General features: G+C 41.6%; 1 long non-coding RNA gene across 1 annotated transcript; it reads left to right on the top strand.

Moving 5' to 3' along the window:
• Positions 1 to 9,731: 9,731 nt before the first annotated feature.
• LOC115657941 lies at positions 9,732 to 26,783 on the top strand. The gene is made up of 3 exons (XR_004002095.1): positions 9,732 to 9,743; positions 25,349 to 25,353; positions 26,614 to 26,783. It is a non-coding gene; the product is annotated as an uncharacterized LOC115657941 (long non-coding RNA).
• Positions 26,784 to 27,407: the final 624 nt, after the last annotated feature.

Here is a 27,407-nt window from a genome sequence, read left to right as displayed (position 1 = left end):
TTACTCATTCAATTCAGACCAAGGTCAGCTTCAACAGAAAGTCCTGAAAGTTCTGTGGCCTGAGAAATGGTCTGTATGAGACTACTTAGAGCAGTGGTTCTCAGATTAGGGCCACTGCTTCTTCAGAGAAAACCCCTGGCGGGCTGAGCCGGTTTGTTTATCTGCCGCGTTCACAGGTTCGACCAATCATGGCTTCCACTGGCCGCAGTTCGCTGCTCCAGGCCAATGTGGGCTGCAGGAAGCAAAGCAGGCCAAGGGATGTGCTCGCCACGCTTCCTGCAGCCCCCATTGGCCTGGAGCGATGAACTGCGGCCAGTGAGATCCACAAGCGGCCGAACTTGTTGACGCGGCAGGTAAAGAAACTGGCCTGGCCCGCCAGGGGCTTTCCCGGAACAAGCAGTGACCCTAGTTTGAGAACCACTGACTTAGAGAGTCTCAGTCCAGTTGATAGAAGTGAGGCACTCACATCACACAAATATCCACAATAACTTATATTTCTTCTTCAAGTAGTGTCCTTTGGGTGTTTCACTCTAGGTGTGTGCGTGCCCCATGCGCCTCAGATCGAAGATTTTAGGTAGCAGTGCCCATTTGGCCTGCACATGTGCCTCGTGCAGTCCCATGGCTGTATACAGCTGTGTAGATGAACCACTGTCATTTCCTTATCAATGGCCTTGGTTTGAGGTGATGCCTCAGCAGTGTAAGAGTTGAGCTTACCTCACCTGTATTTCACTTACATAACTAGTTAGTGTTAGTAATTACTGTTAGCTTTGTACTAGTTAGTTGTAGTAATTCCATAAATTAAAAAAAAATATCTATATCTATATCTAACTATATCTATATAGTGTGTAAGGACCATTGTCCTTTCACCCTTTTTTCCCTCCCCTTAGTGGAACTTAAATTCTGGGAGGGCATGCCTGGTTCTCCCATTTTTAAACACTGCCTTTCGTCCCATGAGGCGATCCTGGTCAGTTATGGGCACTCCCACTATGGTAATTGTCTTGGGAACTCATACATTCCCCAAAAGTATAATTTCTGCTTGGTATTAAAATCAAGAGCTAGAAAGAACTGGGAACTAAAGCTACATCACCTCATGATGAAGAATTTTTTCCAACCAGTTTCTGACCCTGGCCAGGGGATCCCTAGTATAATGGTCTCTGAGGAAGTGGACCACTTTGACCTCCTTGGTATAGCATTCCCCTAGATCATGAAAGAGGAAGTCTCTGGAATCTTCTCAAAGGGTTCTAGGAAATGGTCTTCAGGCCATTTAGTTAGAATCTACCTCAAAAGAGATGGGCTTTGGTTCACATACTTTCTGTCGCACCTACCCATCTCTGAACCAAGAGGCTTCACGTTTCTCCATTACTGTGATCACCAGCAAGCCCAAGGGCTCAAAGGGTTCCAGCTCTGGAACATTGTTACCATCTGGTGATTGGAGCAGCAGGGAGAAAAAGACTAGCTCTTCTAAATCGGTAGTGATGGAGTCTATTAGGCCCTCTATACCCAGCACTTTGGCACTGCAGAAGGCCAGACCAACAGCAACTATTCATTCATCGGAGTGCATAAGACTTTCGGTGCCATCAGTTTCCTCTGCCACAGTTACTTCTGCCTGGGCTGCTTCATTGTAATGCAAGAGTTTTGATTCCCTCAGGACTTGGAAATAGCAGACACTCCTGAATCTCATTTGTTCAGCACTGACCTGTTCCCAGTACTGAGGACCTCTTGATCTTCAGACATTCTCCTGGTACTGACAGAGTCTCTGCCTATCTTGTTAGTGCCTACCCCTGCCAAGTGACAATGAGGAGGAAGACGATATGGATTTCTCATCAGTTTTCCACATTTCCATCCAGAGCGGTCCCTTCCATCATTGGGGACATTCTTTCCTAAGACCTCTAGGGAGTCAGAATATCCCCACGAGAGACATCCTTAAGATACGTACCCCTATTATGGACACCTTTGGGTGCCCCCATCTATGCCATAGGCACTTCTCATTGGCCCTACTGGGACCCATGGGCGGTTTACCATCAACAATTCTCCAGGGCCCCTAGTGTTTCTTGTCAGGAGGAGGGCAGACAATCTCTACCAGCCTCTCTCTAGGGTGCCTGATCCAGAGAAGGAAACTTTTGAGGAGCAGGAAGCAAGAATGGACACTAAGATCACTCTCACAACTAATATCTCTTCCTCATTCCCTGATGAATCCATCATGCCTCCTCCAGCATCCCTGGCTGACAACTTTAAACAACCCTGGGCTCTTATTAAAAGGATAATAGACTCTACTAATTCCACTTAAGGAGGTTAAGGAGACACAACATAAATTACTTGACATCCTGCATGCAACATCATCTGCCTGCATCACACTACCTATTAAGGAGGCTCTGCTAGATCCTGAAAAATAATTTGGCATATCCTAGCCGCAATACTGCCTACATGCAGGAGGGTGGACAAAATTTTTTATGTTCCATCTAAGCACTCAAAATTTTTATTTTCGCACCCCTCCACCAACTTCCTTATAGTTGATGCTGTGAACAAACTTGGAAGAGAAACCCACACTAAATTGACGTTGTATGATAAAGACCCAAAGCGATTTGACTTATTAGGCCACAGGTCACATTCATCAGCTAATCTTTAGCTATAATTTCACCAACCACCAAGCCCTCATGGTGAAATACAGCTATGCTAATTAGGCAAAGTTGAATTAATGTATTGAGCATCTTCCAACAGTGCAGAAGGAACAATTTTAGGCAAACATCACAGAAGGTCAACTGCTGGAAAGAACATCCCTGCAGGTGACCCCACTGATACAGGTGCTTGTTCTGTGTCCATGGTGGTAGTCATGAAGAGAGCCTCCTGGATTCAGCTCTCAGGGAATTCCAAAATACAGTTGAGGACCTTCCTTTTTAAGGATCAAAGCTGTTTTCGTAAAAACTGATGAGTCTCTGCATACCTTAAAAGATTGTAGGGCCACCTTCCATTCTCTGGGAATTTTCAGCTCTTCACAAAAAGAAAGTTTAGTCCCACTCAGCTTCCTGCCATTAGGAAACCCAGTATAAGAGACAACAGTTCGAGAAGAAGAGACTCTCTACTTCTCAGGCACTGGCCTCAAAACCTACAACTTTGAAAAACCAATTTTGATGAGGTGGCCAGCGTGCTGGGTTTCCGTCCTCACTCACATCTGCTACAAAATCTGCATGTTTGCCTTGCTTCAGCAATTATCCTTCTAATTTTTAACGGGATTGGTAATGTATCACCATGGACAAGTGGGTTTTGGAGATCATTTCAATAGTATACTCCATCCACTTTACCTGCCTCCCACCATCCCATCTACATTTCCCCGTCCCTCTTCATGGACCACTCTCATGAGCACTTCTATGACAAGAAATAGACAACCTCCTAGACATGGGTGCTATAGAACCAGTTCCTGCACAACACAGAGGGAAGGGATTTTATCCTGATACTTCCTTGTTCCAAAAAATAATGGTGGATGAAGATCCTTTCTAGATCTAAGATTACTCAACAGATCTGTAAAGATTCAGAAGTGCAAGATGGAAACTCTTGCAACAATAATTCTGTCACTGGACAAAGGGGATTAGTTCTTGGCCCTCGACTTACAAGCTACTTGTTTTCATATAGTGATACACTCCTTCCACAGAAGGTACCTATGCTTCACTCTGGGTCAAGAGCATTTTCAGTACAGGGTGCTCCCATTCATTCTCTCATCTGTGCCCAGAGTGTTCTCAAAAGTTTCTCAATGGAGGCTTCCCATCTTCAGAGACATGGAATTCTGATATTCACATACCTCGACAATGGTAGGCTCAAGGAATATTCCTACAATGAAGCCTCGATGGCCACTCACAGGGTCATAAACCTGTTTCTCAGACTAGTACTACAAGTAAACATTCAAAAGGTCATGTTAACCCCAGTGCAGCTTACTTAATGCAATAGTGGCCAAAGCATACCTCTGTTTGCACAGGTTCACAGCCCTAGCCATCTTAGCCTCTGCGGTCCAAATCAGCCCCCAGACATCATCTGGAAATTGTCTCCAGCTGTTGGCATGTATGGCAGCCAGTACTTTTTGTAATAAACCATGAAAGACTTTACATGAGCTGCCCTCAAAAGTGGCTCAAAATTGTTTATTCATCAAGTCGAACAAACTATTCTAGATGCCTTTGATCATGGAACAGTCCCTTGTGTGGTGAAAGACCCTTACAATGTATGTGCAGGGGTCCCCTTTGCTCAATCCTCTCCAATGTCAGTAATAACAGATGCATCCCTGTCGGGATGGGGAGCTTATCTCGATGTTTACACTGCTGAAGCAAAGGGATCACCTCTCAAGTCCACTCTGCACATCAACTTGCAAGTACTCAGAGCAGTCAGAAATGCCTCTATCTGTTTTCTTCCGCTAATCAGGGCAAATACATGAGGATCATGACAGACAATATGTCATGCATATTTTACATCAACTGTCAAGGGGGAACAAGATCATCCTCCCTTTATGTTAAAGCAGTGAAGCTCTGGAATTGGTGCATAGGAAACCAGATCAACATCTCAGTAGCTTACCTTCTGGGTGTGCAAAACATAACAGCCAATGTCCTCAGGAGGTGTTTCTCACAAGTTCATGAATGGAAGACAGATCCCAGTACACTCTGACATATATTTTGATGTTGGGACATCCCACAGATAGACCTGTTTGCCATAGCCAAATGTAAGAAGTGCTCACACTTTTGTTCCAGGGTGAACTGGGTTACCACTCCATGTGGGGTGCCTTTCACCATTGTCAAGCATGCTGTATGCATTTCTCCAACTCCCTTGATATCCAAGATGCTGTTCAAGATAAGGAAAGTCAATGTTAGGATTTTTCTATTAGTTCCAATGTGGCCAAGACAAACATGGTTTCCTTACCTTACCAAGCTTGCTATCTGCCAATCAATCACCTTCCAGACAGTCCCCCATCTTCTCTCTCATAATACCAGTCAAATCCTTTACCACAACCTTGAGTAACGGAGGGGTTTCCGTGTTAGTTTGTATCCACAAAACAATGAGGAGTCCAGTGGCACTTTAAAGACTAACAGATTTATTTGGGCATAAACTTTTGTGGGTAAAAAACCCACTTCTTCAGATGCAAGTTCTTCAACTCAAGGCATGGCTTATAAGTGGCTCACAGAGTTAGTGAGGATGCAAAGAGTATGCTCTTCCATAATAGGAAACATTCAACTCATAATACCTACCTGTAAAAGTGGATGAGATTCAATCACTGGTGCAACCTAAGACATCTTTCATCTACATCCTCTCCATTATCAGACATACTAGATTACATCCTAGAGCTAAAAATGACAGGATTGTCTCAAAGATCCATTAGAGTAAATTTAGCAGTTATTATGGCCTTCCATCATACAGTAGGGGATTTTTTTTGTTCATCCTATGACGATGAGGTTTCTCAAGGGATTGGGGAACCTCTTTCCACAAGTCAGATGCCCTACACAGCTTGAGTCCTCAACTTGGTGCTTAGATGCCTCACAAGCCCCTCCCCCCCTACACACACTTTGAAACTATGGCTGCCTGCTCCATTCTACACTTTGCTATATAAAAGCCTTTTCTCATAGCAATTATTTCTGCTTGAAGAGTTGGAGGGGCAGGGGCTCTGATGGCAAATCACTCCTTCACAGTTGCTTTTAAGATCACATAGCAACCCAAGTTTTTACCAAAGATATCCTCAGACTTCTGCATTAACAAACCTATCCACCTTCCAGTGTTCATCCCTAAATTGCACCAAGATAAATGAGGTTCAGTGTTACATACACTTGATGTCAGAAGAGCATTAGCCTTTTACCTAGACAGAAAACCCTTTGGAAAATCTCCCAGATTGTTTCTTTCTATTGCAGCCAGAACTAAAGGATCTCCAACTTCCAAGCAAATCCTCTGTAGACCGATATCTGTTTGTATTACCTATTGCAGGGGTCCCCAACATGGTGCCTGTGGGCCCCATGGTGCTCGTGGGGGCATCTAAATGCACCCGTGTCCTGGCCAGCAGTGGAGCATCCGCCAAAATGCCGCTGAATTTCTCCGGCATTTAGGCGGCACCGCCTCTTGATGACGCCGTTTGCTGCTGACAAGTGGTGTCATTGAGAGGCGTTGCCCCCGAATTTCTGTGGCATTTCGGTGGCATTTTGGCGGATGCTCCACCGCCGCCACAGTCCTTTGTCTGGTGCCCGCCAGACAAAAAGGTTGGGGGCTACTGACCTATTGCTATCAGTCTCATAATCTTCAACCTCCTAAAGTATTAACTCACTCCACAAAATCCCTGTCTACTTCAATAGCCTTTCTTAAGACTGTTCCCATCACAGAAATATGTAGAGACATGACTTGGACCTTCATTCAGACCTTTTTTGAACACTGTGCTGTTAATCATGCCTTCTGATGCAATGTTTGGATTTACTGTACTGTCTTCCATCTTGGAGTTGACTCCAAAGGCCCACCCCTTCATAGAGGGTACTGATTGGTAGTCACATAGAGTGGTGCACCCACAGGGACACTACTCAAAGAAGAAGAGAGGGTTACTCATGTAGTACAGTAACTGTGGTTCTTCAAGATGTATGTCCCCGTGGATGCTCCACTACCTGTTCTTCTTTCCTCTGCTTTGGAATTCTTTACCATGGAGCTCTGGAGTACAGAAGTAACTGAGGGTGGTTTACCCACACAGCTCTGTATAGTCAGGGTGCAGAGCACAGGGCCTCATGGGGCGTATGTTTGGTCTGAACAGGCACTGCTACCTAAAATCTCTTATCTGACATGCAGGGGGCTCATGCACACCTAGAGTGAGCACCCGTAGTTGCTGCACGGGGTGAGTAAATTCCCTCATAGGCTCGTTTGTTGGAATTACTGTAGGTCCACCAAGAACTGAATGGATATGTACTAAAAAAAATCTTAAGGGAACACTGAAACTTTACTTGTTATTGCAAAACTGCTTGTACTGCTGCTGCTATGCTGAACCAATCCTATGGATACACCATCCCATCTACAGACATGTATACAATGAAGTTATTCAGATAGGAAAACCTGATAGCTCCAAAAATGCATCCAAAAGCTTAGATATTTATTTGACCTTTTGAAACTTCCTCCTTCATCATTGTGATGTTCTTAAGTGTCCATCCCCGTCTCAATAGCTAGATAGTCAAAGGTAATGCTTCAAACCATATGTTTCACGTAGCACCACCTTTAAGGCAGCTGCCTCAGACAAATCCTAATATGCTAGTGGTATTGTATAAAATAAACTGTGGCTAGTTGACCCTAGTGTAATGTGTCAGCTAGTTCATTGAACTACAAAATCCACTCCAGAATTGAACAATATTATTAATTCCAGACTTTATAAAGTCATCTGAGAGACTGTAAAGCTACAGTGAGGTATTAGAATGCAGGGAGCAGAGTGGGTAGTGCATGTAAGCAGGAAAGCTACATCTCCAGTGGGCACTTAATAAAGTAAAAGTTTCATGATGCATCTCCACTTATTATTAGCTTATCTCTGTTCCAACTCAGAAATATCATACCTAAGACAATACAAAGGTATATAAAGTTTAGTCAAGCAAGAGGGGGAGAGTGGAAGGGAAAAGGTCATGAAGAAATTTAAATGTCAACGTAAGAATTTTGAAATCAACATGGTTATTGCATAGAATGCCATTGTGATCAATACAATATAGTGAAAGTAATGTTTCTGAATTTAGAAATAGTAAAATGTCTAGCAGCAGGCTTTTGAGCAATCTGTAATCTCCTAATTAACGTTTTGAAAAGGCCAGGTTATAGATAATTATAGTAAGTCCAGTCTGGGACGACAGAGTGTAAATCAGTGTTTCCACATCAGAGAAGCTTTAAACATCTCTAAAGACAGGTAATGCTAGACAGATAATACAATAAAGCTGTCTTGACAACATGATTGATAGGTATCCCTACATAAAAAAATAAACAAACAAAAAATGTGAATTCAGCAAGACACCAAAATTACATATTGTGGTTTTACAGTATGTAGAGTGGAAAATAAAATAATATAAATAATAGATGCTGAAGGAAGCTTAAAGACTCTTACTAAAAAGTTTAGCATGCAAGCTCTGCAAAAGAATATTCCACATTAAAAGTAATTAATGTTAAGAAGTTTATTTTGAGGGCACAAAAGCAATCTGGTTAATCAAATACTGTACATTTGTATACACCACTTTATACCCTGCAGGATCCCAAAGCACTTTTCAAACTACAAGAATATCACATCACTGAAATGCAGCCACAGTAATACTATACAGCTGTTTCACAGAGGAAAGTTCCCTTAATGTTTCCTCTTCCACTACTGACCAGGACTAATGTTGCTTAACTCATGATAGTTGATAGCTCACAGCCTGAGGTACTCACCATGCCAGTTCTTTAAGGAGTGGCATATTAGCAGATCTTTTATCAGCTGCAGTGATGCTAAAATCACTTACAGTAGGACCTCAGAATTACTAACACCTCGGGAATGGAGGTTGTTCATAACACTGAGCTGTTCGTAACTCTGAACAAAACATTATTGCTGTTCTTTCAAAAGTTTATAACTGAACATTGACTTCATACAGCTATGAATCTTTATGATGCAGAAGAAAAATGCTGCTTTCCCTTTATTTTTTTTAGTAGTTTGCGTTTAACACAGTGCTGTACTATATTTAATTTTTATTTTTTTGTCCCTGCTGCTGCCTATTTGTATACTTTCGGTTCCAAATGAGGTGTGTGGGAGGCTAGTCAGTTTGTAACTCTGGTGTTCATAATTCTGAGGTTCTACTGTATCTGTCCCAGCTGGGATTTTCAGAAGCAACCAGATTTCACATAACTCTGTTGTCCAGTTGACTTGAATGGAGCAGTTAGGCCAATGCTAAATGCTTTTGAAAGTCTTATCCTAATAGTCTATGGAAACATATGCAAATGTACATTATAGAAAGACTGCTTCATTGAGTCAAGAGTCCCTGGATGGAAAAGACTGGGGTCAGGACATTTTAGGTTGTCTTTCTATTAGGCCTTCACCTCTGCATACGCTATGCTAATTCCTGAATGCTACATAGTCTCATATTTCGATCATATGAGAACACACATTTTTCTTATTGAGTGTCAATTTTTGGAAACTTGTGAAGCAGGCCCAGTGGAAGTGGTGATGTTTTTTCTGTCTGGATCTCCCTTGCAGTGTTACCAAGATAGTTGCCTCCATTGTCTAGCTTAAGGCTTTTCCCTACCTCACAAGTTATCAGTAAAACCCTTGCCAGATGTTTCATGTTCGTGTCTCTCCTTGTACACTGTTCTATATCCCACTAAAATCTCATCTACTCCTTTCCAATAACTCTACTACTGTTATAGAATACAATTCTAAAAGTTAACGTGTACAAAACGCCCACAAAACAGCAGCAACCGACAAATCGGAGGATCATTTCCCACTAGAGATGAGTCCAAACCAAAGCTTGGATTCAAACTCACCTGGACTTTAGGCACAGTCACAACCAAATCCACAGTTTGTTACAGGCCTGTTTTTAATTCAACATGTGGGTTTATCCCATAAGGTCTGCAGATTCTGTAGGCTCAAAACTAGGTAGGCTATAACAGAGCCCAGCTGAGCTTGAAAGAAGGAAATATTTGTTCAAGTCCTACTGCTGATTAAAATGGGATATGGTTTTGAATTAGTCACACGGAGTACCTGGCATCCCACAGGGAATTTTGGGGCTGCTTGCATTCATCTCTCCCTCTCTGTAATACACATGGTGTAATTCCCTGCATGTGTTTAAATTTCACTTAAATTCATGAAGGCACTGAAGAACATCAAGGGTCCAACATTTTGCAATGGCTAAAATTAACCTCGCCTGTAAAGGTTAGGTATTAGGTATCTGAAGTGATGAAAACCAATCAGCCCCTCCATTTCTTCCCGCCACCCCATAATATAGGATCAAGGGGGCAGTCACTGAAATTAGTGAGCAATACATTTAGAAGCAATAAAATGACATATAGACCTTCTTTATCCATAGTATCAGCAATCTCTGGAATTCACAGAAGTAGCAGGTCACAGAGACAAACACTGGAGCTGGATTTTGAAATGGATTGGATAATTTTATGACCACTATCATTGCTTGTAGCTGTCATGCAAGCTAGGATAATTATAAGAGTAATCAAATCTCCTGCTTTAGGTCATAAACTGACCATCTGTAGGGGTAAAGGTGGAATTTACTCCCACACTAAATACTGTACAGCATTACACAGTTCATAATTCACTACTTGCATCATGACTGTGAGGGGGGTTGCCTTGTGTAAAAGCATATTCATATACATAATAATTAATAATCAGGTGCTAGCTATTGCTGCTGGCAGAAATATGAACCAATAGTCCGAGGCAGTGTAGCAGACTCAGTGAGTATAAGAAATTGTTTTACTTTTATAACCCTTTTTTCTGCCCTGCAATTTGCTCCGTGTACATTCATCCGTCAAAGTGGCACATGTGTGGCACACTGATCATACACTGTAAGTTTCAGAGCTCTATACAATTTTCATGGAGGTCAATAGGTGCTGCACAAAAATGCATGACTCCTGAGTATGTACCTGGTGTGATGCTCAAGGGGTTAATACGGTGGAGATGGACTGAATCTGATATACACCATTTCAATTAAACCCCAAATAGCTAAATGAGTTACCATATTTTCTATTTCTAGCCTTGAAAACTCTGTTCTTTTTTGTTGCTTCCAGGGGCTGCCAACACTTCAGTAGCTCTGACAAAGGCTGGGTGGCCAAACCATTGGCAGAACCTGTGGAGAATGAAAAAAGAATAGAGTGATCAAGAATAGAAAGAGAGAGTAAAAAGAGTTATATAACGGTCTGGTTTCTTTGGAAAGGTCTGCTTAGATCCAGACTTCCCCAACATGTACTTCCCTACTTCTGTACACTCTGGATGAAGTGTAGCATTGTTCAATTAAAACAGCTGTGATCATATATTTTGGCTGCCTCTGTGTTGCATCCACAGTTCTGCACTTTTTAAAGAACGGGATGGAGTTATTAGAGAATTGCACTCTATTGGCCAGACTCTCTGCTGAGCCCAGCTTCCGAGTGCAGGGAGGCTCTTCGGGTCTCATTGCCATTTTCTGATTCTGAAGCCACTTTGTACATATGCCAGCCCCGGTGGAGTTTAGAGCAGTCTAGGGGCTCAAAGTCTATGGGTACCTTTCCTGGACTCCATTAGCCACATTCTGAAGAAGTATCAGAGGGTAGCCGTGTTAGTCTGGATCTGTAAAAGCAGCAAAGAATCCTGTGGCACCTTATAGACTAACAGACATTTTGGAGCATGAGCTTTCGTGGGTGAATACCCACTTCCTCAGATGCATGTAATGGAAATATCCAGGGGCAGGTATGAATAAGAATAAGAATAAGACAGGAGATCTACATTACTCACTTCACCGCTCTTCAAAGGAAAAAGGACTGTAAGCTGTCTAAACTCCTACCTGCCACATGGGGCCACAACAGTGGTACCCCTAACCCACCCAGCAATATCGTCAATCTATCCAACTACACACTCAGCCCAGAAGAAAAGTCTGTCCTATCTCTGGGACTCTCTTTCTGCCCAGCCACCCCCACCAACATGATACAGTTCTGTGGCGATCTGAAAGCCTACTTTCGCCGTCTCCGACTCAAAGAATACTTCCAGGACAACACTGAACAGTGCACTGATACACGGGTGCCCTCCCACCAACAGCACAAGAAAAAGAACTCCACATGGACTCCTCCTGAGGGTCGAAATGACAGCCTGGACCTATACATTGAATGCTTCCGCCGGCGTGCACAGGCAGAAATCGTGGAACAACAACATCGCTTGCCTCACAACCTAAGTCGTGCAGAACGCAATGCCATCCACAGCCTCAGAAACCACCCTGACATTATCATCAAAGAGGCTGATAAAGGAGGTGCCGTTGTCATCATGAACAGGTCTGACTATCAAAAGGAGGCAGCCAGACAACTCTCCAATACCAAATTCTACAGGCCACTTTCCTCAGATCCCACTGAGGAATACACTAAGAAACTACAGCATCTACTCAGGACACTCCCTATACTAACACCAGAAGAAATCAACATACCCCTAGAGCCCCGACCAGGGTTATTCTATCTACTACCCAAGATCCACAAACCCGGAAATCCTGGACGCCCCATCATCTCGGGCATTGGCACTCTCACTGAAGGACTATCTGGATATATGGACTCTCTACTCAGACCCTATGCCACCAGCACTCCCAGCTACCTCCGCGACACCACTGATTTCCTGAGGAAACTACAATGCATTGGTGACCTCCCAGAAAACACCATCCTAGCCACCATGGATGTAGAGGCTCTCTACAGAAACATCCCACACACAGATGGAATACAAGCTGTCAGGAACACTATCCCTGATGATGCCACAGCACAACTGGCTGCTGAGCTCTGTGCCTTTATACTTACACACAACTATTTCAAATTTGATGACAATATATATCTCCAGATCAGTGGCACTGCTATGGGCACCCGCATGGCCCCACAATATGCCAATATCTTCATGGCCGACCTGGAACAACGCTTCCTCAGCTCTCGTCCACTCACACTCCTTCTCTATCTACGGTACATTGATGACATCTTCATCATCTGGACCCATGGGAAGGAGACTCTGGAAAAATTCCACCATGATTTCAACAGCTTCCACCCCACCATCAACCTCAGCCTGGACCAATCTACACGGGAGGTCCACTTTCTTGACACCACGGTGCAAATAAGTGATGGTCACATTAACACCACCCTATATCGAAAACCCACCGACCGCTATGCCTACCTTCATGCCTCCAGCTTCCATCCCGGGCACATCACACGATCCATTGTCTACAGCCAAGCACTGAGGTACAACCGCATCTGCTCTAACCCCTCAGACAGAGACCAACACCTACAAAATCTCCACCAAGCATTCTCAAAACTACAATACCCGCACGAGGAAATAAGGAAACAGATCAACAGAGCCAGACGTGTACCCAGAAGCCTCCTACTGCAAGACAAACCCAAGAGAGAAACCAACAGGACTCCACTGGCCATCACATACAGCCCCCAGCTAAAACCCCTCCAACGCATCATCAAGGATCTACAACCCATCCTGGACAATGATCCCACACTTTCACAGGCCTTGGGTGGCAGGCCAATCCTTGCCCACATACAACCTGCCAACCTGAAACATATTCTCACCAGTAACTGCACACCACACCATAATAACTCTTGCTCAGGAACCAATCCATGCAACAAACCTCGATGCCAACTCTGCCCACATATCTACACCAGCGACACCATCACAGGACCTAACCAGATCAGCCACACCATCACTGGTTCATTCACCTGCACATCCACCAGTGTAATATACGCCATCATATGCCAGCAATGCCCCTCTGCTATGTACATCGGCCAAACTGGACAGTCTCTACGGAAAAGGATAAATGGACACAAATCAGACATTAGGAATGGCAATATACAAAAACCTGTAGGAGAGCACTTCAACCTCCCTGGCCACACTATAGCAGACCTTAAGGTGGCCATCCTGCAGCAAAAAAAACTTCAGGACCAGACTTCAAAGAGAAACTGCTGAGCTTCAGTTCATCTGCAAATTTGACACCATCAGCTCAGGATTGAACAAAGACTGTGAATGGCTTGCCAATTACAGAACCAGTTTCTCCTCTCTTGGTTTTCACACCTCAACTGCTAGAACAGGGCCTCATCCTCCCTGATTGAACTGACCTCGTTATCTCTAGCTTGCTTGCTAGCACACATATATATACCTGCCCCTGGATATTTCCATTACATGCATCTGAGGAAGTGGGTATTCACCCACGAAAGCTCATGCTCCAAAACGTCTGTTAGTCTATAAGGTGCCACAGGATTCTTTGCTGCTTTTACAGATTCTGAAGAAGTTGGCTCTTGTTTCTATGATAACTAGAGCCAAAGCCAGGGCTCCTCTCAATAAGCTTTGGTGGCACTGTTATCCTGGAATCACTGTGTTAAGTGGGACTGTATTTACATGAGCACTCTGGAAAGACTGGCAGACCCACAAATAAGTGGTATACCTCACCCAGGGGATGGGGTTTAACCTGTTGTCTGAGAATTAACACTCAGGACATCATATTGCAGAGGCCAGCAGGTAGAATTGGAAAAAAATATTATGAGCAAGAAATGTATTAATCTGCAGTCAGATAGGGATTGCTTTTGGGTGCAAGCACCCTCCAGAACCTGTGCATACAGATGACACTAGGAAAACTCTCATGTTTTACAGCACAGAATGAGCAATTGTATGTGTGTGTTGGGGTTTTGTTTTGTTTTGTGTCTTGTTTTCAAGGAACGTTTCAATACATGCGCAGAAATTGTCTCAATGCCTTTGTTACCCTTCTCAGTTCTCACACTTGATGTATTACTGGTGAGCAAGGACAGGCAGTGAACCACACCACATTCAGCTGCCAGGAAATAGGAGAAGAGTTCCTCTGTGAGGGGCACATGCAGCAGAGACACCAAGCAGGGATCATGCCATTTGAAATGGTAGCTATCGTTACTGACATAAGAACATAAGAATGGCCATACTGAGTCGGACCAGTGACACATCTAACCCAGAATCCTGTCCTCTGACAGTGGCCAGTGTCAGTTTCTTCAGAGTGAATGACAGGACATGGCAATTATCTAGTGATCCATCCCCTGTTATCCAGTCCCAGCTTCTGACAGTCAGAGGTTTAGGGACACCCAAAGCATGAGGTTGCATCTCTGACTAACCTGGCTAATAGCCATTGATGCATCTGTCATCTAGGAACGTATCTAATTCTCGTTTGAACCCAGTTATACTTCGGCCTTCACAATATCCCCTGGCAATGAGTTCCACAGGTTGACTGTGTGATATGTGAAAAATGTTTTAAACCTGCTGCCTGAGTGATTCCTGGTTCTTGTGTTATATCAAAGGGTGACTAACACTTCTTTATTCACTTTCTCCACACCATTCATGATTTTATAGACCTCTATATATCCCCATATTAGTCATCTCTTTTCAAAGATGAACAATCCCAGTCTTTTTAATCCCTCCTCATGTGGAAGTTGTTCCATACCCCAATCATTTTGTTATCCTTCTCATACTTTTTCCAATGCTAATATATCTTTTTAGAGATGGAGTGACCAGAACTACGTGCAGTATTCACGATGTGAGCATACCATGGATTTCTATAGTGGCATTATGATAATTCTTATTATCTATCTCTTCCCCAATGGTTCCTAACATTCTGTTAGCTTTTTTGACAGCTGCTGCACATTGAGTGGGTGTTTTCAGAGAACTATTCATGGTGACTCCAAGATCTCTTTCTTGAATGGTAACAGCTAATTTAGACTCCATCATTTTTTATGTATAATTGGGATTACATTTTCCAATGTGCATTACTTTGCATTTATCAACACTATTTCATCTGCCATGTTCTTGTCCCAGAACCCAGTTTTGTGGCATTCCCTTTGCAAGCCTTTGCATTCATCTTTGGACTTAACTATCTTGACTAATTTTGTATCATCTGCAAACTTTGACACTTCGCTGTTTATTCCTTTTTCAGGTCACTTATGAATATGCTGAACAGCACTGGTCCCAGTAAAGATCATTGTGGGACTCTGTTAGTTATCTCTATACACTGTGAAAACTGACCATTTATTCCTACCCTTTATTTCCGATGTTTTAACCATATACAGATCTATGAGAGGATCTTCCCTCTTATACTGTGACTGCTTACCTTACTTAAGAGTCTTTGGTTTGGGACCTTGTTGAAAGCTTTCTGAAAGTCCAAGTATACTATAGCCACTGGATCACCATTGTCCACATGTTTGTTGAGCCTCTCAAAGAATTCTAGTGGATTGGTGAGGTATGATTTCCCTTTACAAAAGCCATGTTGACTCTTGCCCAACATATCATGTTCAGCTATGTGTCTGATAAATCTGTTCTTTATTATAGTTTCAGTCAATTTGTCTGGTACTGAAGATAGGCTTACCAGTGTGTAATTGCCAGGATTGTCTGAAGCCTTTTTGTAAAATTGGCATTATATTCGCTATCTGCCAATCATCTGATACAGAGGCTGATTTAAGTGATAGGTTGCGTACCAGAGTTAATAGTTCTACAATTTTATATTTGAGCTCCTTCAGAACTCCTGGGTGAATACCATCTGGTCCTGGTGACTTATTACTGTTTAATTTACCAATTTGTTCCCAAACGTCCTTTATTGACCCCTCAATCTGGGACAATTCCTCAGATATGTCACCTAAAAATAATGGCTCAGCTGTGGGAATCTCTCTCAAGTCCCCTGCAGTGAAGATGGATGCAGAGAATTCATTTAGCTTCTCCGCAATGACCTTGTTTTCTGTGAGTGCTTCTTTAGCGCTTAAATTGTCCAGTGGCCCCGCTGACTGTTTTCCAAGCTTCCAGCTTCAGATGTACTTTTAAAAAAACTTGGTTTTGTGTCTTTTGCTAGGTGTTCTTCAAATTTTTTTTTGGCCTGCCTCATTATACTTTTTACTCTCGACTTGGCAGAGTTTATGTTCCTTTCTATTTTTTATCCCTTTCTATATTTCTAGGATTTGACTTCCAATTTTTCAAAGATGCCACTTTGTCTATACCTGCCTCTTTTGCTCTGTTGTTTTGCCATAGTGGCTTTTTTTTTCATCCTATTACTCTTTTTGTTTTATTTTTGTCTGTTTTTTATTTAGGGTATACATATAGTTCGAGCCTTCAATGATATTTTTTAACAGTTTCCTTGCAGCTTGCAGGCATTTCACTCTTGTGACGATTCCTTTTAATTTCCATTTAACTAGCCTTATTTGTGTGTAGTTCCCCTTTATAAAGTTAAATGCTACTGCGGTCGGTTTCTTTGATATTTTCCTCCTACAAGAATGTTACATTTAATTCTATTATGGTCACTATTAGCGAGCGGTTCAGCTATATTCTCCACTTCAACCAGATCCTCTGTGCCACTTAGGACTTAATCAAGAATTGCCTCTCCCTTTGTGGGTTCTAGGACCAGCTACTCCAAGAATTAGTCATTAATGGTGTCTAGAAACTTTCTCTCTGCTCCATGCTGACGTGACACATTCCCAGTCAATATGGGAATGGTTGAAATCCCCCATTATTATTGGAGTTTCTGTTTTTATAGCCTCTTTAATCTCCTTGAGCATTTCACAATCACCATCACCATCCTGGACAGGAAGTCAGTAATATATTCCTACTGCTATACTCTTATTATTCATGCATGGAATTTCTATCCATAGAGATTCTATGGTACTGTTTGATTCATTTAAGATTTTTACTATAATTGACTAGTGTGGCCTGAGCTGTCATTCCTGTATATTTTATACCTTGGTATTACTATATTCCATTGGTTATCGTTTCCCCAAATTTCTGTGATGTCTATTATATCAATATCCTCATATAATAGCAGGTGATCAAGTTCACCACCTTAGTTATAGAGTTCTTGCATTGTATACAAGTGATTATAAAATTTGTCAATATTTGTCTACTTTATTGTGGTGCAATTGAATGGGACTCTTTCATTTGGCTATTTCTCTTCAGTTCCTAGCTATACTTTATCAACTTCTATCCTCTCATCTTTACTAGGTTATAGAGTATCCCTTTTAATAAATCCTCCCTAAAGGGATGTCTCTCTCCAAATCATGTGCTCCTCCACACCTGTCAGCTTTCGTCCAGCCTTTAGTTTAAAAACTTCCCTACAATCTTATCAGCAGTTTGGTTCCATTTTGTTTTAGGTGGAGCCCATTCTTCCTGTCTAGTCTCCTCTTTTTCCAAAAGGTTCCTCCTCACTTCCAATAAACTTTAATTCCTTCTCCCGACACCATTGTCTCATCCATGCATTGAGACCCTGCAGTTCTGCTTAACTGGCTCTGTGCATGGGACTGGAATTTAGGCTGCTAGATAGGAGATTCAGAGAATGCTACCGTGGGAGTCCTGGACTTTAATCTCTTATCTAGCAGTCTACATTTGTCTCCAGGACCCCTCTCCTATGTTTCCCTGTTTGATTGGTATCTACATATACCCAACCACCTGCTACTCCCCAGCATAGACCTATCTAGATGTCTGAAGAGGTCTCTCACCTTAGCATCCGCTAGGCACTTCATCTCAGTGCATAGTTGATGCTACCAAAGGAAGAACATTGTAAAACACTGGACTCTGTTATGAAAAGTGGAATAACAATATTTTTAGTACTAAGAACTGAACTGAAAGCAATATTTTTGTTTAAACATGTGACACTGACTAGAGAGAGATTTTTATTTAAGCTTATAACAAAAAGGTGCAGTATATGTGGTGTGTATTCAGTCAGTTAAAGTAGCATTCCCAAGGGTTTTATTTTGTCTTAACAAAAACTGTTTGTCATTTAATGAGATGTAGGTAGGTGTCACCATGTAAGTTTATATACTAAGACTTCTGGGGACTGGATGGTTAAGGGGCTTGTGAAAAGGAAGCCAGAACCATTTACTTCTAGGTCACTGCTGCAAATCAAGAAGAGTTTTTGTTATTTGGAGCCCCAGTTTTGGACCAGGACCCCATTGTTCTAGGTACTGTACAAACACAACAAAAACATAGTTCCTGCAACGTGAGAGCTTACAACATAAGTATAAGACAAGAAATGGACAGACAGACAGAGGGAGGAGCACAAGAAAACAGAGACAATATTGGTCAGCATGATCAGCAATGGTCTCAGCACACTAACTGCCTAACCACAATCATGTTTTTGTAGGCATCATGGCAAAGGAGAGTTTTAAGGAGGAATTAAGACTTCTACAATTTCTTTGTTGTGAGCTGACCCCCATTGATTTCAATGGAGTACCATGCAGGAACTGTATAGTACGTATGGTATCCTTGTTGGCAATTATCAGCAGAAAGCCATGGATGGAGTAGACATGGAGAATGATCTCTCCCCTCACTCTTCGGGTTGGTCTCTCCAGGAAAGCTGTAAGATACCTTGACAGGTAAATGTAGGAAGACCTGAACTGCTGCTGTCCTGCCTCACCTCTTTTGTGTATAATTCCAGCAGTGTCATTCCAGCACTCTTAGTGATTTTTAAAATCAAATAATTGTAAATACGCGTGGTAACATAGATAGAAAAATAATTCTTTGTTTCTGTTTTGTGGACAGCTGGTAAAAATCACCAAATGACATATGTGGGAGATGGATGTGGGGAGGGATAGCTCAGTGGTTTGAGCATTGGTCTGCTAAACCCAGCATTATGAGTTCAATCCTTGAGGGGGCTATTTAGGGAACTGGGGTGAAAATCTGTCTGGAAATTGGTCTTGCTTTGAGCAGGGGGTTGGACTAGATGACCTTCTGAGGTCCCTTCCAACCCTGATATTCTATGATTCTCATAGAGAGACTAGCTATAGTCTATAACCAGCCTTTGTAGAATGAGGCTATAGTGAAATTTGAATTAAGTTCTTTGGGGCAGGTAACATCTTTTTATTCTGTGTTTGTAGAGTGCCTAGTATAATGGGGTCTGTGACTGGGGCTCCAGGCATTAAAATAATACAGATAATAAATAATAATAATTTAGAAATAACTTTTGCAGTATACTTACTTTGGTACATTTTTATGTTAGTATAAATGAATCTTTCTACAGCTGTCTGTCTGTTCCTGTTTACTATTATGCCCATTACTGTAATGCCTAATACCTTTGTTTCATGTGTTCACCTCAGTTCAACAGTTCATCTCTTAACTGATATGACATCGTAACCTTCAGGAATATTTGCGGAAAGACTTCTGCTATTGAGATAATAACTGGAACACAGTACATATTATGTTATTACTTATTATTTTAATACAGTGCCGCTCTCCCTTTTTCACTTCTGCTGGCTGCATGACATATCCTAGTACAGATACACAAATGATTCCCAAATTTGTCCCTAGCCTGTTCCTTTTCATCCAGTCTCATCTCTAGAGCCAAATCTCTGAAAGGATCTCCTTAAATAGCCCACCACCATCTCAAAGTCAGTGTCTCAAGTATTTATTTGATCTCCTAATCCTTCTCCTCCACTTTCCTCTCTACTGCCATTGACAATTCCACAATCCTTCCTACTTTTGAGTTTGCAATCTTGGTGTCAGTTTTTACATGTGTAAATTGCTCTTCATCTCCTAGCATTCCATACAAATCATCCCATTTTGGAATCCCTCAGATGACTTCCTTTCTCTTACTGCTTTAAATTTAAGTTCCTTGGCCTCACCATAATCTTACCTCCATTTATATTTTTGCTCTCCTTTCCCCCTAATGCTCTTCATACTTCCGCAGACTTCCCAATACATTGGACCTTATTCTGCATCAGTGATGTCAATGGGAACCTTAAGTCTCCTTCCCCCACTCTTAGCGCCTTCCATCATGTTATCTCATCTAATCTGTTCATCTGTGATCTCTGTCATAACAGCCTTATCTATCTTGATCCATCGCTTTGCTATCTTGGTTGACTCTTGCACCTGGAACAATCTGTCACCTCCACCGAGGAACTTCACTGTCCTCCTTCAGATTCTTCCTTATAGTCCATTGGTGAAATCCTACTGAAGCCCCACTGTAGTCAATGATAAAACTCCAGTTGACTTGAGTGAGTCTAGAATTTCACCCCATTTCTTCAAGAAATCTTTCCTCTCATCTCCTTATCAACAACCCATATGCTCTCCCTCACATCACCTGTTGTCCAGTATCTTGTAATGTGTGTGTATTTTGACTTTCCTTATGTATTGTAAGGTCTGTGGGGCAGGGAGTCTCTTAATCTGCTTGTAAAGCACCATATAAATGTACAGTGCTATATTTAATATATTTTAAAGAAAATACACTCTAGAAATTGGGAAAATGTTTTAATTAACTTCTTTTGATGTAATTTTTCAATGGACATATTGAAGGGATTGTAAGAAGGTAAGGAAAATATATATGAAATTGAACATTAATATTTTAATGTACAAAGAATTAAATAAATATCCTAAGGAAATAATGAAAATGTAAGTCATTTGTTCCAGATGATAGTTAAAATTTCATGAAATAATCATAAAATTTTCATCTTAGATTTGAATGAAAAGACTCCGTATGTTGTTAAATGTGCCTAAATTTTAATTCATTTTGAAGGTTATTCTCTCCCAAGCAACTGAATCATTCCTAACTTGTTAACCAATCACTTGTCATAGATAATGACTGAGACTTCCATTCTTGTGTGATCTTCTTGTTTACTATAACTTTCAGTATGTTTCCCCTTCATTAGAATCCACATCCATTCAAATCCAGTGGGACGATGGTAGGGGAAGAATGGTCCTAAGTGGTCAAATAGAGTGACTCCACATGGTAGGGGCAAATTAATGTATTTATGTGGTATAAGTACATTATATCCAAATAAGCAGGGGCCAATTCCAGGCCCCCATGCCACATTATGTGTTTGGGATCTACCTGAGTACAGAGGGACAGAAATCTTCTGGAAGTTACAGAGTAGCTACATAGCAACTCTGCTGGATCCATCAGTAGTGCTCTCACTCCTTCTAAGGCCCAAATCACCCCAGCCCTTCCAAAATAGCTCTTCACAATGAGGCCCCACCATACACAGATCCACAGTACAAATTTCCTGTGCAATGCACCACACCAGTTCTGTTGCTGTCAGGAGCTTTTACAGCCATCAGTTGCCTGCAGGTTAAGTAAGCGAGAAGTACATAGTGACTACTGACTTGACAGCCAATAGGAGCAACTAAATGCCTAAGATTAACTGTTTGCAGGATTGGGATCTAAGAGGGAAACACTGAAGATGCTGTGGCATTTCAGCAGTTGGACAAGGACATATGAAGGCTTGGAGAAGGGGACAGTGCAATGTTGTTAAATCTGGCAGAGATGGCCAAAGTGTGCACTCACTTCCTATGGAAGAGCAGTACTCATTTATATGCAGTGGGGTCTTGTACATCTTTTCACAGACTTACTTCTAAGAAAGCAGTGCAAAACACCAACAAGGGGAGCAGTCCGAGGGAAAGTAAGTGATGCTCTTTGATTCCTGGGCATGAATATTCTAAGTGAGACAGGTACATGTTAACTTTACCTGTCACCTTTGGCACAAGCATTTCATTTTAAACTTTGTAGCAAGCATTAGATGCTTTTGACACTTCTGCTGCCCACATTAGCTTTAACAAGTCAACTGCAGAAGTTATTTCATAGCCTTGGGGTGTTTTACTTCAACATGTTCATTCTCTTATCTTTTTTTACAAGTTTAATTAAACACATTTTTAATTAGCAACACACTAATGAATAAATATAAACAGATCTATGCCCCTGTGCACCACTCTGGTGAACAAAGACTATCAATGTGAATATTAAAAATTAAAAATGACTTTACAAAAGACAAACATGCTGAATAAATAATGGCCGCTACATTTACAATGTACACAAAACTAAAAGGGAACTGCTGGCCTCAAATACAGAAAAGCTGGAAGAACTCTAAAATGGAATTTTATTTTTCACATTTTTTTCTCTTTCCTTCCATTAGTTGAGGGGAATGATCTAGTTCTTTTTATTACACTTGTGAATTTGTTGAGTGACATGTATTACAATGGATCATATTTTAGGAGCTGTGTAACAGAGAATGAAAAGAAGAACTGCTTGCCAGTGCATGTGGTTGATTATTTTGCCAGCCATTTTTGAGCTGATTGGCTTTAATGGTGCTGCTGGCTTAACACTTGCAGACATTTCTGTGCTTATTGCTTGCGGTCAGTTAAGAGCCTCTTATGCGCCTATATTCTAATTTTTCTAAGTTCTAATTTTTGAAATTGCATTTTGCCTCCTAAATTTCCCCCTGCCATTTCAATTGAATTCAGTAGTCTTCACTTGGATTCAGTAGTCTTGAGTTGGATGGAGCTTTGAGATATGGCTTCATTTCCAAAGTGAATGAACTGATTTCTTTATTAGACCAATTCCTAAATGTCCTTCATCAGGTAAAATTCCCATTGAAACCTTACTGACTGAGTGAGGACTAAATAATTGCTGCTGCCTTTGGGTTATTGTCTCTAAAATACTTTGAGATCACTCAGCATGAAGCGCACTGTAGAAATGTAGTGTGTTTGTTAGGATTTATAATCCTAATTTCTTAGCATATGGAATTAATTCTTTGCTACCAAGGGGTGGGGGAAGCCTTGAACAATTGCTGTATCTCATCACTTAAACTCAAATGATATTTAGCTTGCCATAATTTTAATACACAAGCTTCTGTCTTATGTGAACTAAATAGCCATATTTTGCCCCAGTTACACCCTTGCAATCAAACTGGTTGCATTGATACAGCAAGATTAGATAGATGCATCCTTGAGTATATAAAGCTCTTCTTATTAGTGCCGGAACACCCAATTCCACTGAGTTTTTATACAAAACATGCACATTTGGTGTTACATTTTATCTTAAAATTTAAAAATCCTTCCTTCTTTGCATTAATTATGATCTGTACTCCACCAGCTTGTGTCTAACCAACCCCTGCCAGACGTTAGCAGCACAAATCTGCCGTGGGGAGTGGAGGATGAGTAATACCATGCAGTCTAAGCAACAACCCATTCTCTCCTAAGAATCACACATTAAAAAGCAAGATGTAGTCTCTTTCTCTCTCTCTCTCATACTCACACACACATACACAAAAAGGAAAGAAAAGAAAAGCTTTACATATACCATAATTAGGTACAGAAATAGTTTCATTCCTGTCTTTTAAACAGAAATATATTCAAAATTGGGCCCTGCACTCAACTTTTAAAAGATTTTTATCTGTAAAAACCTATACCTAAATATAAAACCAAACTCCATAGCCTTGGGCATACACATGATGAAGTTAATGGTAAAATTTCAGTAAGAGCAGGATCAACTTCTCATGTTGAGGATATGACTCCCCAAGGGGTAACAAAGCATGTTTACAGAGTAAAAGTGGCAAGCCATAGAAGTATGTTACATGTGAAGTATACAGGCCATTTACTGCCATAACATGGTGTGTTGATCAATGGAGAGCTGGCTGGTCACATGGTACGGGCTCCTTCTCTTTGCTTTCACTTACTAAATCACATTGAAAGACTGTTAAAGACACATGGGGATTTTCAAAAGCAATCAGGGTTGGCCTTTGCTCCCATTGACTTCAGTGGGAGTGAAGTTAGGACACTGCTGAGCACTTTTGAAATTCCTGCCCTTCACACTTCCCTGATGCTTCATTTTTGCACAGACAGTTGGGGTATTATACAATCACAACTAGAGTGGAGCTAGTTCTCAGCATCATGAGTGTAAGGGGAAGTTGTCCATGAGCCAATCAATTTGTTAAGATATGGTCTACACTATGAAAAATCTTGAGGACTACTGTCCTCATGATCTGAATGGGACTTTCACAAGCCAAAAAATGGCAAAGTGTGTGTGTGTGTGTGTGTGTGTGTATACATATATATCTCTCCTATATATTCACCTATTGTGATTAAGCAACTTCAGCAAAATGAAAGCTGTGCTTTTTGGTATTAATAGAGCAGGTAGAAATGCTGCAGACCAGACCAGTATCTGCGAAAGAGGTAAAAGGATCTGTAGAAATAATAAAACTCAAAGTCTAATCAAACAAACCTACATTTGGCACCTGGCTTAATATTTCTTTGTTAGTTACCCACACTTTCCCTTTAAGAAAGGAGATAAATCCCAGCAGAATTGCAGACTAATATTATTCCCATTTCTTGCAGCATCTGTCAGAAGTTTGGTGAAAAACTGCCACATTACATTCACATTGAAAAGTTCATCTGGTATAACAACCCATTGCCTCTCCCCTCCTGCTGCAGTTATGCTGCAAGTGCCAAAAGGGTGCAGGTTATTCACTCTATCTGATAATCACTAGAGGATCCTGGCAGAAGCAAGCTATAGTTCAAAAAGACCCTCATGGGGGCTAGTGTCTAGGACTGTTGCTGTTGTCAGAGGAGAATAGGAAGAAAAGAGTGAAATGGCTCAGTGTCTGTGTTGGAGAGTCTTTAAGGTGCATTATGCAGCCTGCAAGGCAGTCTGAAAGCTTCCTTGGCTAGGAGCATTGAGAGGTAAATACATGTATTCCCTGCAGTGCTTTACAATTTTAGTTTAGAAAGACCAGGGAGAAACAGAAAGATACAAAATGAATTGAGGACTTAATCAAAAGGACTAAAGAAGAGATAAGCTGGCTAGAAAAGGGAGGAAATGCAGGTTAGCAAACAACAAACAAAGAGAGTTTTGAATACGATTACCAAGAAATAAGGAATAAAATTAGGGCATTGATGCAGACAGAGAACAGGGAGGGAAGGATAAAAAACAAGGCAAGGTTTTGAAAGGATCCATATGGAGTTGTACAGAAGGTACCAGAGGAAGGAAAGATGCAGGAGTTATCTGTCTCTAGAAACCTAATAGAAATGAGGAATGAAAAACTGGGTCAGGAAAAATGACAGACCTCTCCCATTTATCCCTTTCTTTGTCTATCATTTGTCTGTTTTTAAAGTAATGTTTCAGGAAAGCACCATTAGTAAATGACATAATATCCTTGCTTAGAACTCTCTTACTAGCAGAGTACCATAGTCAAATTTGAGATGCTAAGACAGACTCTGATCAAATATCTAGTACCAGTGGCCATAAACTAGAGGTGGAAATTAGGAGTCACGTAAGACAGTCCAGACCCAGAGGAGTGACTGTGCAACCAATGTGAAAGAGAAACAATTCAGACAAAGAGACACTTTTACTCCTAGATCCCACATACAAGGAAATGTGTGAGAGAGATTTCCTTAAACTGTCAGGAATCATAAAAATTTCTCATCAAAAAGTGATGAGGGAAAACAATGTCTGACCCTGGTAGAAATGAAGGATACTGCAGAGATGACATTGGACTATATGAAAGAGAAAAGGAGGGTGAGATAAATCTTTTATTGGACCAACTTCCGTGGGTGAAAGAGGCAAGCTTTCAAGCTACACAGCACTCCTTTTCGGGTCTGGGAAAACATCTGCAACAACACTGTATTGGAGTATGTATCAACCTGCCACTACTTGAGGAATTGACACTGCTGACAAATGGACATGAGGCTCAAACCCCAAAGAGTTTGTAGTTCTGCCAAGGGCAGATCTTACATGTCTCTGGCAGATACATGAGGGGTGTCTCCATCCTTTTTTACTTTAGCAACACTAATATAGCTTATCAGGGATGGTCTAGATCAGCGGTTCTCAACCGGGTGTCTGTAACCCCTTTCAGAGGGGCCACGGAGCCCTGTGGCAGTAACCTGGTGCCGCAAGCCTGAGTCCTGAAGCCGGGAGCAGCGTGGGGCTGAAGCCGGCAGCCCGCCCACCCCATCCAGGAGCAGTGCCAGGCTGAAACTGGTCCTTTACTCACCTCCACTTATGTTTAACTTGAGCATTCTTCTGATGTAGTGTGTAGTAACTATACCCTGTGCATCTTAAGCTCTGTTACAGGTTGCACATGTGACCAAGGTTACAGTTAACTGTATTAGTAGAGAGAGAGAGAGAGAGCTACTTGTTAAGCTTTAGTTTTCTTGTGGCTGACTAGTGACCCTTTACTTTCTCCCCCCCCCCCCCTTAGCTATAAATTCCCTGAGGCTGGAAACTAGACTAAGGGTGGTTGATTTTACAATGTAACTTTGATGTAATGGCATCTCAGAAGTAGATTTATAACTAACCCTAAAGGTGATAATTGTATTTTCACTGACAGCTCCTTGTGTAAGGCAAACTAATAAACTTCTGTGGTGTAAAATTTAAAAAATAATTAAAAAAAAAAAAGTCCCCAAAGCTGGGGTCAGCACTGGGCTGAAACCAGAAAACCGCCCCCCTCCCCTCTCCTCTGCTCTCCTCCCCTCCCCTCCCCTCCCCACCGCCAAAGCCAGAAGCATCAGGGGGCTGAAGCGGTTAACAACCCCTGGTCTAGATAACATTTAGTCCTGCTATGAGTTCAAGGATCTGGACTACATGACCTTTTAAGGTCCTTTCCAGTTCTATAATTCCATACTGATCAAGTCTCATTGAATTGAAGACTAAGCAGGGGATAATAGAGGTACTGGCAATCCATTGTTACAGAAAACACCATCAGGAATGGTACTAGGACTGTGTGAGCTGCATTCAGTTTGAAGATTGAGTCCCCCGGTTAGAAAGCAAGCTAATATTTGGTCCAGTCAATTTGCAGACAAATAGCAGGCAGACACATAGGTGAGACAGTTTATACAAAGCTTGGAGTGGTATCGTGATAGATGAGTAGGTATTGAGAAAGTGTCATTGCACTTTGAGAATCAAACTGGAACTTAAAATGTTTTTATCTAATTCAGAAATGTTCAAATACTTTTTGTATTTGCGCACTTCCGATATCCAGCGAGGAGTGGTGGA

This window comes from Gopherus evgoodei, chromosome 9 (assembly GCF_007399415.2).
Source record: "Gopherus evgoodei ecotype Sinaloan lineage chromosome 9, rGopEvg1_v1.p, whole genome shotgun sequence".
NCBI lineage: Eukaryota > Metazoa > Chordata > Testudines > Testudinidae > Gopherus > Gopherus evgoodei.
Note: the sequence above shows the minus strand (reverse complement) of the source record. Positions and strands in the feature narration are given on the sequence as shown.